Below are 15,180 nucleotides of genomic sequence, written 5' to 3' on the forward strand. Positions count from 1 at the left end.
TTAGATAATAAACTATAAGCAAGTTAACTATATCAAAATTCATCCTTTGGGTCTAAATTAAGATATACCACACCATTCATCATTTAAATACCATACATAAATGAGTCCATTAGTGTATCGTCTTACCACAAAAGGGTTCATCACCTTTGGGCAATAGAACCAAGTTGATTAGATGGTACAAAAGGGTTCAATCAACTCATAATTCTTCTTCAGAAAATTACACGTTATCGAAATCGTTTAATGCAAATTATGTGACATAAATTTAAACGTTAATTAACCTTCTTAAATATGTATTATTAGGTCAAAAGTCACTTTGGCAACCTTTTCACTAATTATACATATTATGGTTAATATTTGTGTCAAACTTTTATTTAAAACTTTGAGAAAAGACAATTAACATTTACTTCAATTATTTGACTATAACGAAACCTTTTTAGCCAATATAATGAACTTTAATATTGTCTTCTTACAAGTTCTAAATTAACATTTAGCTAGTTTTTATCGAAAATTCATAAGGCGATAAAAACACATAGATAAAGATTCTCTTAAATCAAAATCAAATTCATTAGTGGTTTCTTTGAACTCAATCAAAAGAAACTTTTATGAAACTAAATGAGCTTCTAAATACAAAAGGATTTTAAGTTTCAAAACCAACTCATATAGCTTCTTAAAGTATATGTCCAATATGGCAACAAAACATGGATTAAAATTCGATAATTTGCCAAAACGATTTTTAACAACCCTGAAGTCCACACACATGGCTCTGGTTACCACATATTAATCATTCTATAAGTGGTGTTCATGAGACAAATAGTAATTCAAAATTCTCATAAACACCCAAGAATCTACGGACTCATGTTTGTCACAAAATCAATATGGAAACATGCACATTAAGTAATTATCAACATGAAATAATTACATACCTTTCTCCAATGTAGAGATTAGAAATAACTTATTACACTTTAAATATAAGCTCCTTTCTTCCTAGAAGATGAACTTGTATACTCTTTTCTCTTGTATTCTTCAAGCACTAGTGATGGAAATACTAGCTTGAGTTAATGAGCAAGAGCATAGCTATCATCTTACACTCCATCTCTATTTATACAAGTCTCTAATCCATCATAAAGTTTGTATAAGAAACTACATGGGTGGCAAGTATCCCTTAATGTGTCAAACAACAAACCATTAAGTCAAACAACGAACCATTAAGTGTAAACACAAGACAAGTGTCCCCTTATGTGTCAAACAACAAACCATTAAGTGTAGACACAAGACAAGTGTCCCCTTATGTTTCAAACAACAAACCATTAAGTGTAGACACAAGACAAATGTCCCCTTATGTGTCAAACAACATAGTTGGTGTCCATAGATTCAATACATGAATGAGTTTTATGAGCCCAACAAACTTTTAGCCCAACAAGTCTAAACATGGTCTTATTGTATGGGACATACTAATGGGCTTTGTTCGTGAAAATTGGCCAATGGGCCTTGCATGAACATAGCCCACGTTTACACAAATTACACGAGGCTAAGCATTTGAAAAATCAAAACTTTTGGTCAACTAACCCCAAACCAAATGTTTCTCGTCTTTGGAAAAGCATAATCAAGTCTAGATCGGGTTTTCTTAACAATGGTATTTGGCAAATTTGAAATGGAGAAAATATAGGGACTTTTACCGATCCTTGGTTATGTAATCAACCAAATGGACTCCTCCAAAAACCTCACCACTGGTCAGAACATATTTCCAAAGTGCATGACCTGATTAATCATGTTACCGGAGAATGGAATTTACCTTTATTATGTTCTCTTTTTCCGTCCAACATTATTTCAGCAATATAGGACGTGGTCCTTCCTCGTACCCAATTATCAGACCGCTTCATATGACAACCGACTAATTTAGGCAAGTTTACAACCAAATCCCATAACAAAGAATTGCTAAACCAGATGAATACCCTTCCTACTGCAATCCTCGAATTTAATTGGAAAAAAATTAATGGGAATTCTGGTTTAATTCTAAAAGTTTGGTGCTTTATTTTGAAAATCATACATAATGAATTACCAGTTCGACCAAGACTCGCTTGATTTATACAAATACCATCTTTAATGTGTCTAGTATGCAATCATAATGAAGAAACCATCAATCATCTTATCTTGGAATGCCCATATATCAAGCAAATCTTCAGTGAGTTTGGTATTCAAATTCCTCCAACAAATGCACCACCAACTAATCCAAGTAGTCTCTTTTTAAGGATCAGCACTTGTGATAATTATGATTATTTTAATGAAGTTTGTGTACTCTTATGAAATTTTTGGAAGGAACACAATAGAGTCCTCTTTGATTTCACCACTTTTGACGGAGTCAAGGTAAGTCCCAACATCAACAAAGATCTAGCATTGATGAACTTCTCTTCAAGTCCAGACACACATTCAGTCCCCATTATGCAATCAAGTTTTTCACCGTGGGTGCCTCCAGAAGAATCGTTTATAAAAATTAATGTTGATGGTGCATACTCAAGTCCTGGAGCGTTCTTTTGCCATCGCACAAAGTCAAACGACAATTTTCGTTAAGGTGAAACCAAAATGCTAATATGTAATTCAACAATTGAAGCAGGAGTAGAGGCTGTTCTTTTGGGTTTAACACTCTCATCACATTGGCCTTAGTCGGATTATAATTGAAAGTGATTCAAAATCATTGATTGAGAGTATTATAAACCCTACTTATGAAGATCCATGGAGGATACATGCAACACTCATTGAGATACATCTTCTTGAATCTTGTTTGAGTCTGTTCGCTTTTGTTATATTGTAGGAGACATTGCAATACGACTTCTTATGAATTAGCGGCATATTCTTTGTGTCATAATATTTCAGACTCTTGGCATTCGGATAACATTCCTAGCCAAGTTTTATCTTGTATTATTGCTGATTTACTATGAATGAAATTAATTTTTCTTGTAAAACAAAACAACTTGCAACACTTTGCGACAATTTTACAACACTTTGCGACAACTTTACAACACATTGCCACAATTTTGCAATACCTTGCGACAACTTTGCAACACCTTTGGAATACCTTGCGCCAACTTTGCAACACTTTGCAACATCTTGCAAAAAGTATTTAGGGTTTTAACCAAACAAAAACAAATATTTGGGGTTTTAAGCAAAAAAATATAAATTTTGAGTTTTTGACAAAAAAATATAACTTGTTTTTTAACATAAAAAGTTTAAAATTGGGTCTTCGGCCCTATTTCTTGGCCTTTAAAATAATAATAAATAATTAAATAATTTATTTTTTATTACATTTTTTTTGAGAAATAGACTACGATCTATGTTAATCATTACAAGGCATTGATGCATCATGAAAATGTGATAAGCACCATAACCACAAATTCATTACATTATTTATTATATTTATTACCTAAATTATATGGGATAAATCTTGTTGGCAAACTGCTTCCACCGAGACTCGATCCAACGACCTCATGGGCTTAAGAGAGGGTGTCCAACCATTGCACCAAAGTGTGGGGGACTTTATTACATTACATTGATCAATAATTGAATATGAATTAATAAGAAATAATTAAACTAATTATAATCAAATAATTAGTAATTACTAAATTAATTAACATTAAAAAATTATTAACTGTTTAATAATTATTATATAATTAATTATAAACTTTATCAACTTTATTAACTTTAAATAATTAAATAGTTACTAATTTTATAGTTATTCTTGTTATAATGCTTTTAAATAGTTGTAAATTGGAAGACGTCATAAGATTTTTTAATTAATAATTTTCTCTACTTCCTTCTTCACGTTTTTCTTCTTCGTTTTTTTCTTCTTCTAAATTGGTGTTTAAAACTTAACTCATCTCCAATTCTTATTCAGTACAAATGACAAACACAAATAGAGGAAACAAAGGATCTAAAAAGGATTAGAAATGTTCCCAATGCAGAGCTTCTTATGGTGACGAAAGACGCCTTTCTGATTACATTGTTGAGTATCAGCCTCAAGTTTTTCCACTCTCGAAAAGATAAACAATAGTTAACCCCTAAGCTCCCCATTGGCTATAAAAATATATACCACTCTTTCAAATTTTTGTTTTAAAGGTAAATTACATATTTCTTTTAACTACAATCCTTATCTCGTTGTCGAAATAATTTTTCATCTTAAAGACGAAGATGATGAAATTTTATCTATAATTCAGTTTTGACCAAGTCGGAATAATGAGTTTCAAGTAGGTTGTCTAGTCAATGCCATTGGAGATATAGTTTTTCAAACATTTTAAATAATATAATTAGACTTTACATATAACTATTATGTATTAGGTGTTGGGTTTTGGTGTCACCTAGTGTTCTGATTACATTGTTGAGTATCAGCCCCAAGTTTTTCCGCCGTCGAAAAGATAAACAATAGTTAATCCATAAGCTACCCATTGATAATAAAAATATATATCACTCTTTCAAATTTTTTGTTTTAAAGGTAAATTACATATTTCTTTTAACTAAAATCCTTATCTCGTTGTCGAAACAATTTTTCATCTTAAAGACGAAGATGATGAAATTTTGTCTATAATTCAGTTTTGACTAAGTCGGAATAATGAGTTTCAAGTAGGTTGTCTAGTCAATGCCATTGGAAATATAATTTTTCAAACATTTTAAATAATATAATTAGACTTTAAATATAACTATTATGTAGTAGGTGTTGGGTTTTGGTGTCACCTAGTGTTCTGTTTACATTGTTGAGTATCAACCCCATGCTTTTTTGCCCTCAAAAGATAAACAATAGTTAACCCATAAGCTCCCCAATGGCTATAAAAATATATATCACTCTTTCAAATTTTTTGTTTTAATGGCAAATTATATATTTCTTTTAACTACAATCCTTATCTCGTCGTCGAAACAATTTTTCATCTTAAAGACGAAGATGATGAAGTTTTATCTATAATTCGAGTTTGACTAAGTCGGAATAATGAATTTCAAGTAGGTTGTCTAGTCAATGCCATTGGAGATATATTTTTTCAAATATTTCAAATAATATAATTATACTTTAAATATAACTATTATGTATTAGGTGTTGGGTTTTGGTCCCACCTAGTGTTTTAAGCGGAATCTCAGACTTCTAATTCGATTAGCACTAGTTTCTAGGATCACATGCAAGAATTAAAGATGAACTAGAACAGGATAGAGATTTATCTGGATCGCTTTCCCTCAAACTAAATCCGATGCATTTATCCCGAGACGAGAGCTCCAAATTGCAGCTCCTGTACTTGAAACACCCGAGCAATTTAGACGAAGAACTGTTCTTTTATTAGATACATAGAATGAGAGATTTTTCTCCAAAATCTCTTTCTCTACTTGACGTTGTAGAGATAGATTTTCTCTTGAGAAAATACCACACCTTCAGTTCTAATATTAGTCCTTATATAGAGAATTCTAAAATTAAAATCCCACTCGAATTAGGATTCAAATAAGTACTTCAGAAAATATAAGACTCAAAAACCTTTTCTGAGTGGGATTCCTTGATGGAAGTTCTTTCATCTGGGATTCCTTCTTTGATGTGGTCGGCCATGGCAGGCCCATAGTGGGCTTCCCTCGACCTCCCATTACTCCAGTCCACCATCACATGGCCGACCCCTTTAGCTTGATCTGGGCCTCTCTTTCTGGCCCGATTATTTTATCTTTGTCTTGATCTTATGCGAACTTTTTGGGCCTATCAAGTTAGATCTAATCAAACCATTTATCCCGTTCCCTCTTATTTTATCTCTCTAATCAAACCACCACTCTTTGGTGAAACCCGTTATAGGATCCGGTCGATGTTAGCTGCCAATCATCGAAGTGATCCGACGATCCTAGTTGGCTTTTAGCTAAGCGTTACGATCCCTAATTCGACCAGACTAGATGATCTCTTGGATAAAGTCATCATTATCCTATCTGACAAATTGGAGCCATTGTCATCTTGGTCGAAGGACACTCCTTCGGAAGGACATCTCCTTTAGAAGGAAGGACCCGATGTAATTAATTAATTTTAATTTCAAGTTTTATACCATCTGCGTATTGTTGAGTTTTGTAATTAGAGTTTAGGGTCTATAGAGTCCATTGAAGAACTAAATGATGAGATCATGGTTCGAGTGGGAGAAATCAATGGAGGTTCGAGGTATTTGGTTTTGGTGTCACCTAGTGCTCTAAGCACAATCTCAGACATCTCATATGTCTAACACTAGTTTCCAGGATCACTTGCAAGACCTACAGATGAACTAGAATCGAAAAGAAGATTACTTTAATCGCTTTCTCATGAACTAAATACGATGCCTTTATCACGAAGATGAGAGCTTCAATAGTAGCTCCTCTACTTGAGACACCCGAGCAAGTTAACTTGATCTCCCTTCTTTAATGTTGTTAGGACCATATTGAAGGTTGAGAAGAAGAACTCTTCTTTTTTACTAGATAGATAGGATGAGAGCTTTTCTCTAAAATCTCTATCTCCACTTAATGTTGTAGAGATTGATTTTCTCTAGAGAAAATTCCACACCTTTTTTGTTCTATAATGGTCCTCATATAGGAAACCCTAAAGATAGAATCATACTCAAACTAGGATTCAATTTAGACCACAGAAAAGATAAGACTCAGAATCTCTGTCTGAGTGGGATTCTAGATGGAAGATCTTTCCATCTAGGGTTCCATCTTATTATGGCCTTCCAGATCAACCCCTTAGTGGCCTTGGCCTGATCGACCTATTGCTCCAGCCAGCTATCACATGGCCGACCCCTTTAGCTTGTTCCGGGCCTCACTTTCTTGCCCGGTTCTTCCTATCTTTGTCAGGATCTCATCGAACCTTTTGGGCCTGTTTAGATAGATCTAATCCATCTATTTTCCTAGTTCCCTCTAGCCAATTCTCTCCGATCAAGTCAACACTCTTTGGTGTAACCCGTTATAGGATCCGGTCTATGTTAGTCGCGAATTACCAAAGTGATTCGACGATCGTAGTTGGCTTCTAGCTAAGCATTACGACCCCTAATTCGACCGGACTAGATGATCTTCTAGATAAAGTCCTCTTTATCCTATTCGACAAATTAAGCGCATTGTCATCTTGGTCGAAGGACACTCCTTCGGAAGGACATCTCCTTCGGAAGGACATCTCCTTCAGATGGGAAGGACATATCCTGCAGTCTCCCACTTGTACTTAGAACAAGTGCAATGCTCGATTCCCATGTCACTTTGCACCTCATCTGATATGTCATATCTTTCAGACTTTCTCGATCTAGAGAACACTTGTAAAAAATTAATGATTAACTATTAATCCATTTGAGCGCGCACATGCATTTTCAGTTGCTTCTCTTCAAGTGGCTAAGAGATACTAATTCTAACTTAGTTAGGAGGACATGATCAAATCTTGTACTACCACTTAGCTTCATGTTTATCATGCTATACCCAGTAACTTCCAGAGGGGTGGCCCTGGGCCAAAGCGAACAAAGCGTCGCTTCGGGCCACCGACTTTTAGGGGCCACCGATACATTAATTTCTGTTAGAAATATATAAGAAGTCCAACTCATCTTAAAAGTAATCTCTCCAGTCTTGCCTATGAGAGTTCGTGATGTTTCCTCATATGAAGAACTCTCATGGTAGGTCATCCTGTGTACCGTACACCCATGTAATTGACTTGAATATTGATATTCCTATAGCCCATGAAATAACGCTATTGGTTAATCTCACATGCTAGTCTTCTTAGGTCATTGTTGTCCATTTAATGACTTGGACTAGGGACATAATAACGAAATAATTCCAAGTTCACTTAATAGGTTTCATTTCTCAAATCAAGTATCTGATAAACCTATTTGGAATATTTCATTATGTTGGACTTCCGTTTAAGTACTAAACCAATTTTACATGAAGAAATAAATACTTTATTTCTGATAACAAGAGTTAGTAAATTTGAGCCTTCCCGCACAACTTCTTACGCACTCAATTTACTAGTTTAAGCTTTTCTCAGAAATGCTTAATGCCTATGACCTAATATGACTTTCACACTTAGACTAAGGTGACAGTTTAGTTAATGGGTCTAATCCATTTGAATTTTGTTGATCATTATCCTAGTTAAAGGACGATAATTTTTAGTGTTTTCATATTAAATGAAGGCTTCTTAACCTTTAATTGTTTTCTTTTCTTGTAGAGTTCGTAACAGTCCTCATCCCAGAATTTTTCCAGCCTACTGTTCTTCCAAGTCAAGATCAAAATCTTAGTCTGGAAGTTTGCAACATATGACATTCTTTAATCGTTATATTTCCCTACTTGATACTGAGAACTAATCCTCACTTCTTCCTAAGTACTTTAGGATTTTTTTCAGTTGCGGTCCACATTAACTTATCTGGATTTGATTGGCCACGACTATAAATACTCTAAGTATTTTGTTATGACAATTGGGGTTTATTATGAACAAAAACCAGTAATCCAAGAAAAGCAATATGAAATAAAGAACAATCACAAAGAACACAAGAGATGTACGTGGTTCAGTTGGTGAGACCTACTCCACGACGACAACGGCACGATGATTTCCACTATGATAAGCAAACAAGTTACACAAGAGATTCGTAAGAATTAGACACAGATATCTCCTAGGGGTTTAGTATATATAGCAACTAAAAACCTAATCCCACCGCCTCACCGACTCTCTTCTAAATTCGAAATACACATGGATACGCTAACACTAATAACCGACATATCTCTGCTCCGCATTCCAACTCTGTCTCGGAGTCCAACTCTGCCTTGGAGCCCTACTTCACATACCAACTCTGTCTTAGTAACCAATTCCGCTAACGGCTGTAAAATCACTTTTGTCTTATAAGCGGGTTGGTGGGACGTAAACCAGATTCGATATCAACTCATATTCTAGCACTTTCAACAATTCTCCACCTTGACTTGAATATGATCCTCTTAACTTAATTTGCCACCATTATAGCTCAGTGCCTCTGAGTCGTCCTCGCTCCAGCCCTGCTAGGGCTCAACATTTGGAAATTCCAATCAAGTCTAATCAATGCTTAAACTTGAAAGTTGTAACTGCCTTGGTCAACATATCCACTGGATTATCTTACTAAGACACCTTCTTCATCGTGATCTTTCCTTCTTCAATCACGTCCTTGATAAAGTGATACGTAACGTCAATGTGTTTAGTTCTCTCGTGATACATTTGATTTTTGGTCAAATGAATCGCAATTTAGTTGTCGCAGTTGACTTCCGTCATCTCCTCCTTCAGGCCCAAATCACCAACTAAACCACTCAGCCATATCGCCTCCTTCACTGCCTCTATTGCTGCCATGTATTCAACTTCTGTTGTAGACAGGGCTACTACTGATTGGAGCACTGCTCTCCAACTAATGGCACTTCCGCAGAGTGTGAAAGTATAACCCGTCAGCGATCTCTTCCTATCAAGATCCCCTAAAAAATTTGGCTCCACAAATCCAACTATCGAACCAGAATTGTCAGTCCTTCTACTGTAAACCAGACCAACTTTCGCAGTTCCTCCCAGATACCATAGTATCCATTTCACAGCTTACGAATGACCTCTCCCAGGTCTGCCCATGTATCTGGTTACTACACTAACAACGTGTGAAATATCAGGTCTTGTGCACACCATAGCATACATAATGCTACCTAGTGCACTTGCATAAGGAACCCGAGATATGTACTCTGTATCTTCATCAGTTGTCGGTGACAGTTCACTCGAAAGCTTGAAGTGTGCTGCCAATGGAGTATCGACATGTTTTGTCTCAGTCATACCAAAACGTTCAAACACCTTCTCGATGTACATTTTTTGAGACAAGAACAACTTCCCAGCAGATATGTCTCTCCGTATCTCCATACCCAATATCTTCCTTGAAGTACCCAAGTCTTTCACCTCAAACTCACCCTTTAACTGATCATTTAACATGTGGATTTCTGACATATCCTTGCAAGCTATCAACATGCCATCCACATTTAGGAATAGATACAAATAAGAACCATCTGATAATTTTTTGTTATACACACTGATGATGCATAAAATGTCCAGACGTTGACTAACGTCTGAAGAGTCAAGATCAGACCTGAAAGTCTACCGGATCAACCCGGCTTAAGACAGCAGGACGACTGAGCTTCTGATGGTCCACCAAATATTCCCCTAACTGGGAGGTCGGCCAGAAGAAACCAACCCTACAAAGTGTCCTTGGCACCGACAGATCAACCCTGGGTCTTCAGAGGAGTATAGGGGGGTCCACACAGCTCCGGCTAATGTCTTACGCCCAGAACAAGGAAGGCAGCAGCGCTAAGCGATCTACCGACTTAATCCCGAATCTTCCAGAAAGATCTCGGTCGGCTACACATCTCGAAGTGTTTAAGTCAGCTTGAACACCACGTAACTAAAGGAAGAAACTTCTCCTCTAGAATCTATCACATCGGCAAGATATCTACGAAGGATCCTTGAACTTACGCACTTCCACTTATCAAAGATCCGAGATAGACTCAAACAGAAACCCTAGATACTCAAGGGAGGAAACTTTCCCTTTGGTTTGACGGCAACTGCCTCACCACCGCCACTAATCACAGTCGGCCTAACATTGCCTATAAAAGGCCCCCCACATCGTCCTTCAGAGGACACGATCTCTTTACCCCAAAAAGATCACTAGAAACTCAGAGTTCCCACAACTCGCCCCCAGAAGGATCAATCAATATTCATTCTTTTACTGCAAAGAGCACCCTGACTGGCTTGAGCGTCATAGCGGTTTTCAAACCCTTTGTAGGTTTTCCCCCCTCGGGAACAGACGAACAGGAACAGGAGCAAGGTGTAGGGTTATGGGTGTATCTAATACACTATCTAGTGTAACTAAGCGGAATCTCAACATCTAATATGTTAACACTAGTTTCCAGGATTGTTGTATACATGAACTAAACAATGAACTAGAATAGGGATAAATACCTTTCCGCATTTTTCCCTCGAACCATTCCAATTCGCGTGTGAACATCGAGAGCTCCAATTGTCGCTCCTCTACTTGAGACACCTAGATGGTTAACTTGATCTCCCTTCATTAATGTCTGCTAGGACTTCAATGGAAGGTTGAGAAGAACCTTTCTTCTTGACTAGATTCTAGAGAAAACTCACTTTTCTCTTTCTTGCTTTTTCTCTCTTAAAAAACTCTCACAAACTTATGAGTTTTGTCTCTTGACTTGTGTATAAAATTATGTCTAAGGAGGTCTATTTATAGGGATTATAGAGAAGGTATTTGACCCAAACTAGGATTCCTAAAATATCTCCTTCAAGACATATCTAATAGCGTCCCATATGAAACCCTAAAAGGGGTTTATGTGCGGCCGGCCACATAAAGCCTTTATGGGCTTTATGGCCGGCCCACTTAGGGGTTCCAACCGGCCATGTGCTGGTCGACCCCTCCTTGAGGGCAGCAATCACATGGTCGGCCCCTCCTTAAGGGCACCAATCCAATTCACTTATTTGCCACTCTTTATCTAGTCAACTCTCTCCGATCAAGTTACCACTCTTATGTGTAACCCGTTGTAGGATCTGGTCTATGTTAGCTGCGAATCACCGAATTGATTCGATGATCGTAGTTGGCTTCTAGCAAAGCACTACGACCCCTAATTGGACCGGACTAGATGTTCTTCATCTTTATCTTAACTGACAAATTGATCGTATTGCCATCTTGGTCGAAGGACACTCTTTCGGAAGGATATCTCCTTCATACCGAACGGAAACATCCTTCAGTCTCCCACTTGTCCTTAGAATAAGTGCAATGCTCGATTCCCATGTCACTTCGTATCTCATCTGATACGTCATATCTTTTTCGGACTTTCTTGATCTGGAGAACAACTGCCAAGCTAATGATTAACTTTTAATTCATTAGAGTACGACCGTACATTTTTAGTTGCTTCTCCTCAAGTGGCCCGGAGATACTTTTTCCTAACCTTGTTAGGAGGACATAATCCACTCTTGTACTCCCACTTAACTTCATATCTATCCTGTCTCCCCCAGCAATCCGCCTTTATAAACTCCTTTTACGGCGCGGCGTTTGACGGTGCTAAAGTTCGACATTCCTTATAGAAGATGAGTCGAGTACTCATGTTTAAGGAATCTCTCCAATCTTGCCTATGAGTGTTCATGACGTTTTTGCAACTCCTTGAAGAACTCTCATATTTGGGTTAATCCAGTGTATATTCCCCAATCATACACCCATGTAATTGATTTGAATACTATATTCCCATGGCCCATGAAACAACGCCGTCAGTCAATCTCACATGCTAGTAGTCTTGAGTCATTGTTGCCCATGCAATGACCTGGACTAGGGATTCAATAATGAATCTTTTCCAAGTTCACTTAGTAGGGTTTCATTTATCAGATCACGCATCAGATAAACCTACTTGGTAAATATTTCATTATTTTTGGACTGTCAATTAAATACTAAACCAATATTTAATGACAAAATAATTAAGTTTTATTTCTTTTATTGAATGTAGCTAATCAAATTACATAAAACCCCTTTTATTAATTTGATTACAAACTTAAAGCCATTCTTTGATGTGCTTTATCCCCATCCCCTTTGTATGACTCTCATGTTTGGGTCGGGGTAGTGGTTTAGTTAACGGATCGGCTATGTTGTCATCCGTATGGACTTTGCAAATCACCACATCCTACCGCTAAATGATCTCTCTTATCAAGTGGTATTTCCTTTGGATATGTTTTGATTTCTGGTGGGCTCTTGGTTCCTTAGCTTGGGCGATTGCTCCATTGTTGTCACAATACAGAGTAATTCTCTTCTCGATGCTAGGAACGACACCAAGTCCGGAGATAAAAATCTTCATCCAAACTCCTTCCTTTGCTGCTTCCGAAGCAGCCAAGTAATCTGCTTCTGTGGTAGAATCCGCTACAGTAGTTTTGAGCTTTTCCAGCATACTGCTCCTCCGTTCAGATAGAAAACATGTCCCGATTGTGATCGGTAATCATCTCTATCTGTTTGGAAGCTCGCGTCCACATAGCCTTCCACGATTAGTTCTTATTTCCCGCCATACACCAACAAATGATCCTTCGTCCTTCTCAAGTACTTCAGGATATTTTTGGTTGCGGCCTAGTGATCTTCACCTGGGTTAGATTGGTAACGGCTACACATGCTCAAAGCATATGAGACGTTTGGGCGAGTGCAAGTCATGGCATACATGATGGATCCTATCGCCGAAGCATAGGGTACCTTCTGCATGTTTTCTAGCTCACCTGGGTCACTTGGACTTTGGGTCTTGCTTAGCACTGTGCCATGCGCCATGGGCATGAATCCTCTCTTAAAGGTTTCGATTTTGAATCTCTTAAGAATCTTATCTATATAAGTTTCTTGACTGAGTCCAATCATCTTCTTTGATCTATCTCTATAGATCTTGATGCCCAATATGTATTCTGCATCTCTAAGGTCTTTCATTGAAAAACATTTCCTAAGCCATTCTTTCACAGAATTAAGCACCGGAATGTTGTTTCCAATGATCAATATGTCATCTACATACAAGACCAAGAAAACTAGGTTGCTCCCACTAACCTTCTTGTATACACAAGATTCCTCTTCGTTCTTCAAAAAGCCAAACTCTTTGATTTTCTCGTCGAACCGAAGATTCCAGCTCCTGCTTGCTTGCTTCAAACCATGAATGGACCTTTGAATTTTGCAAACCTTCCTAGCATTATTGGAGTCTACAAAACCCTCAAGTTGTGTCATGTACACATCTTCTTCCAGATTTTCATTCAGGAAGGCGGTTTTGACATCCATTCGCCAAATCTCATAATCGTAATGAGCGGCTATCGCTAAGATAATCCTAATGGAATTAAGCATCGCGACAGTTGAAAGGTTTCTTCATAGTCTATCCCATAGACTTGTCGATAACCTTTTGCCACGAGTCTTGCTTTGAAAACACTCACGTTTCCATCCATGTGGGTTTTCATCTTGAAAACCCATTTGCATCCGATGGGTGTTACTCCTTCGGGCAAATCTACCAAGTTCCAAACTTGATTCTCGTACATGGATTCCATTTCGGATTGCATGGCTCCTAGCCATTTTGCGGAGTCTGGGCTCGTCATAGCTTCTTTGTAAGTGCTAGGTTCGTTATCTTCCACCAACAGCAAATCCAGCCGTTGTGATAACTCGATTAACCTTGCTGACCTACGTAGGGGTTGAACAACAGGTGAGACATTCTCAACTTCTTGAGGATTCTAATGCGATTTCGGTTCGCTTTGTGCGAAAAGCACTCCGAGATCTACTATCTCTTCCTCACTATTCCCTTTTATCGGCTCAGTATAGATCGGAACCGCGACTTCTGACATCAGTCCAATGGTGTCAGTTTGTTGCTCAGATCGAATTTCTTCGATTTCGACTTTTCTCCCACTTGTCTTCTTGGAAAGGAACTCCTTTTCAAGGAAGACACCATCACGAGCAACAAACACTTTGTTCTCTGATTGGTTGTAGAAGAAATAACCCTTTGTTTCTTTTGGGTAACCCACAAAGAAACATTTGTCTGATTTGGGTGCTAGTTTATCTCCTTGTAGACGGCTTACGTAAACGTCGCAACCCCTGACTTTTACGAAAGACAACTTTGGAACCTTTCCAAACCATAACTCATATGTCGTCTTTTCCACAACTTTTGACGGAGCCCGGTTAAGTGTGAAAGCAGCCGTTTCAAGAGCATAACCCCAAAAATTGTTAGGAAGATCGACTAAGTTCATCATCGATCGAACCATATCCATCAAGGTTCGATTTCTCCTTTCGGACACACAGTTCAACTGCGGTGTTCCTGGTGGAGTGAGTTGTGACACGATGCCGCAACTCCTGAGATGATCCTCAAATTCTTGACTCAAATATTCACCACCTCGATTCGATCGAATGGCTTTTATTTTCTTATCAAGTTGATTATCTACTTCATTCTAAAACTATTTGAACATTTCAAACGATTCTGACTTCTGCCTCATAAGATATATTTAACTATATCTTTTGAAGTCGTCAGTGAATGTTATGAAATAGCCATAGCTACCTCTTGCAGGTGTACTCATAGCCGCAGCAGCAACTCTTGCTTTGTTTGCGACTGGTAAGAACCATTTCGCTCTTTGCCAGACTTCTGATTCCTTCTAGCCCATTCAAATTTGAGATTATATGGGCTCCACATCCGGTA

At 37.7% G+C, this 15,180-nt stretch overlaps 1 pseudogene; it reads right to left on the reverse strand.

Moving 5' to 3' along the window:
• Positions 1–12,695: 12,695 nt before the first annotated feature.
• LOC147557454 (secreted RxLR effector protein 161 pseudogene) lies at positions 12,696–13,235 on the reverse strand (annotated as a pseudogene).
• Between the last annotated feature and the right edge of the window lie 1,945 nt (positions 13,236–15,180).

Source organism: Eschscholzia californica, unplaced genomic scaffold, assembly GCF_041429995.1.
Source record: "Eschscholzia californica isolate CP2 unplaced genomic scaffold, dmEscCali1.0.p SCAF_2, whole genome shotgun sequence".
NCBI classification, from domain to species: domain Eukaryota; kingdom Viridiplantae; phylum Streptophyta; class Magnoliopsida; order Ranunculales; family Papaveraceae; genus Eschscholzia; species Eschscholzia californica.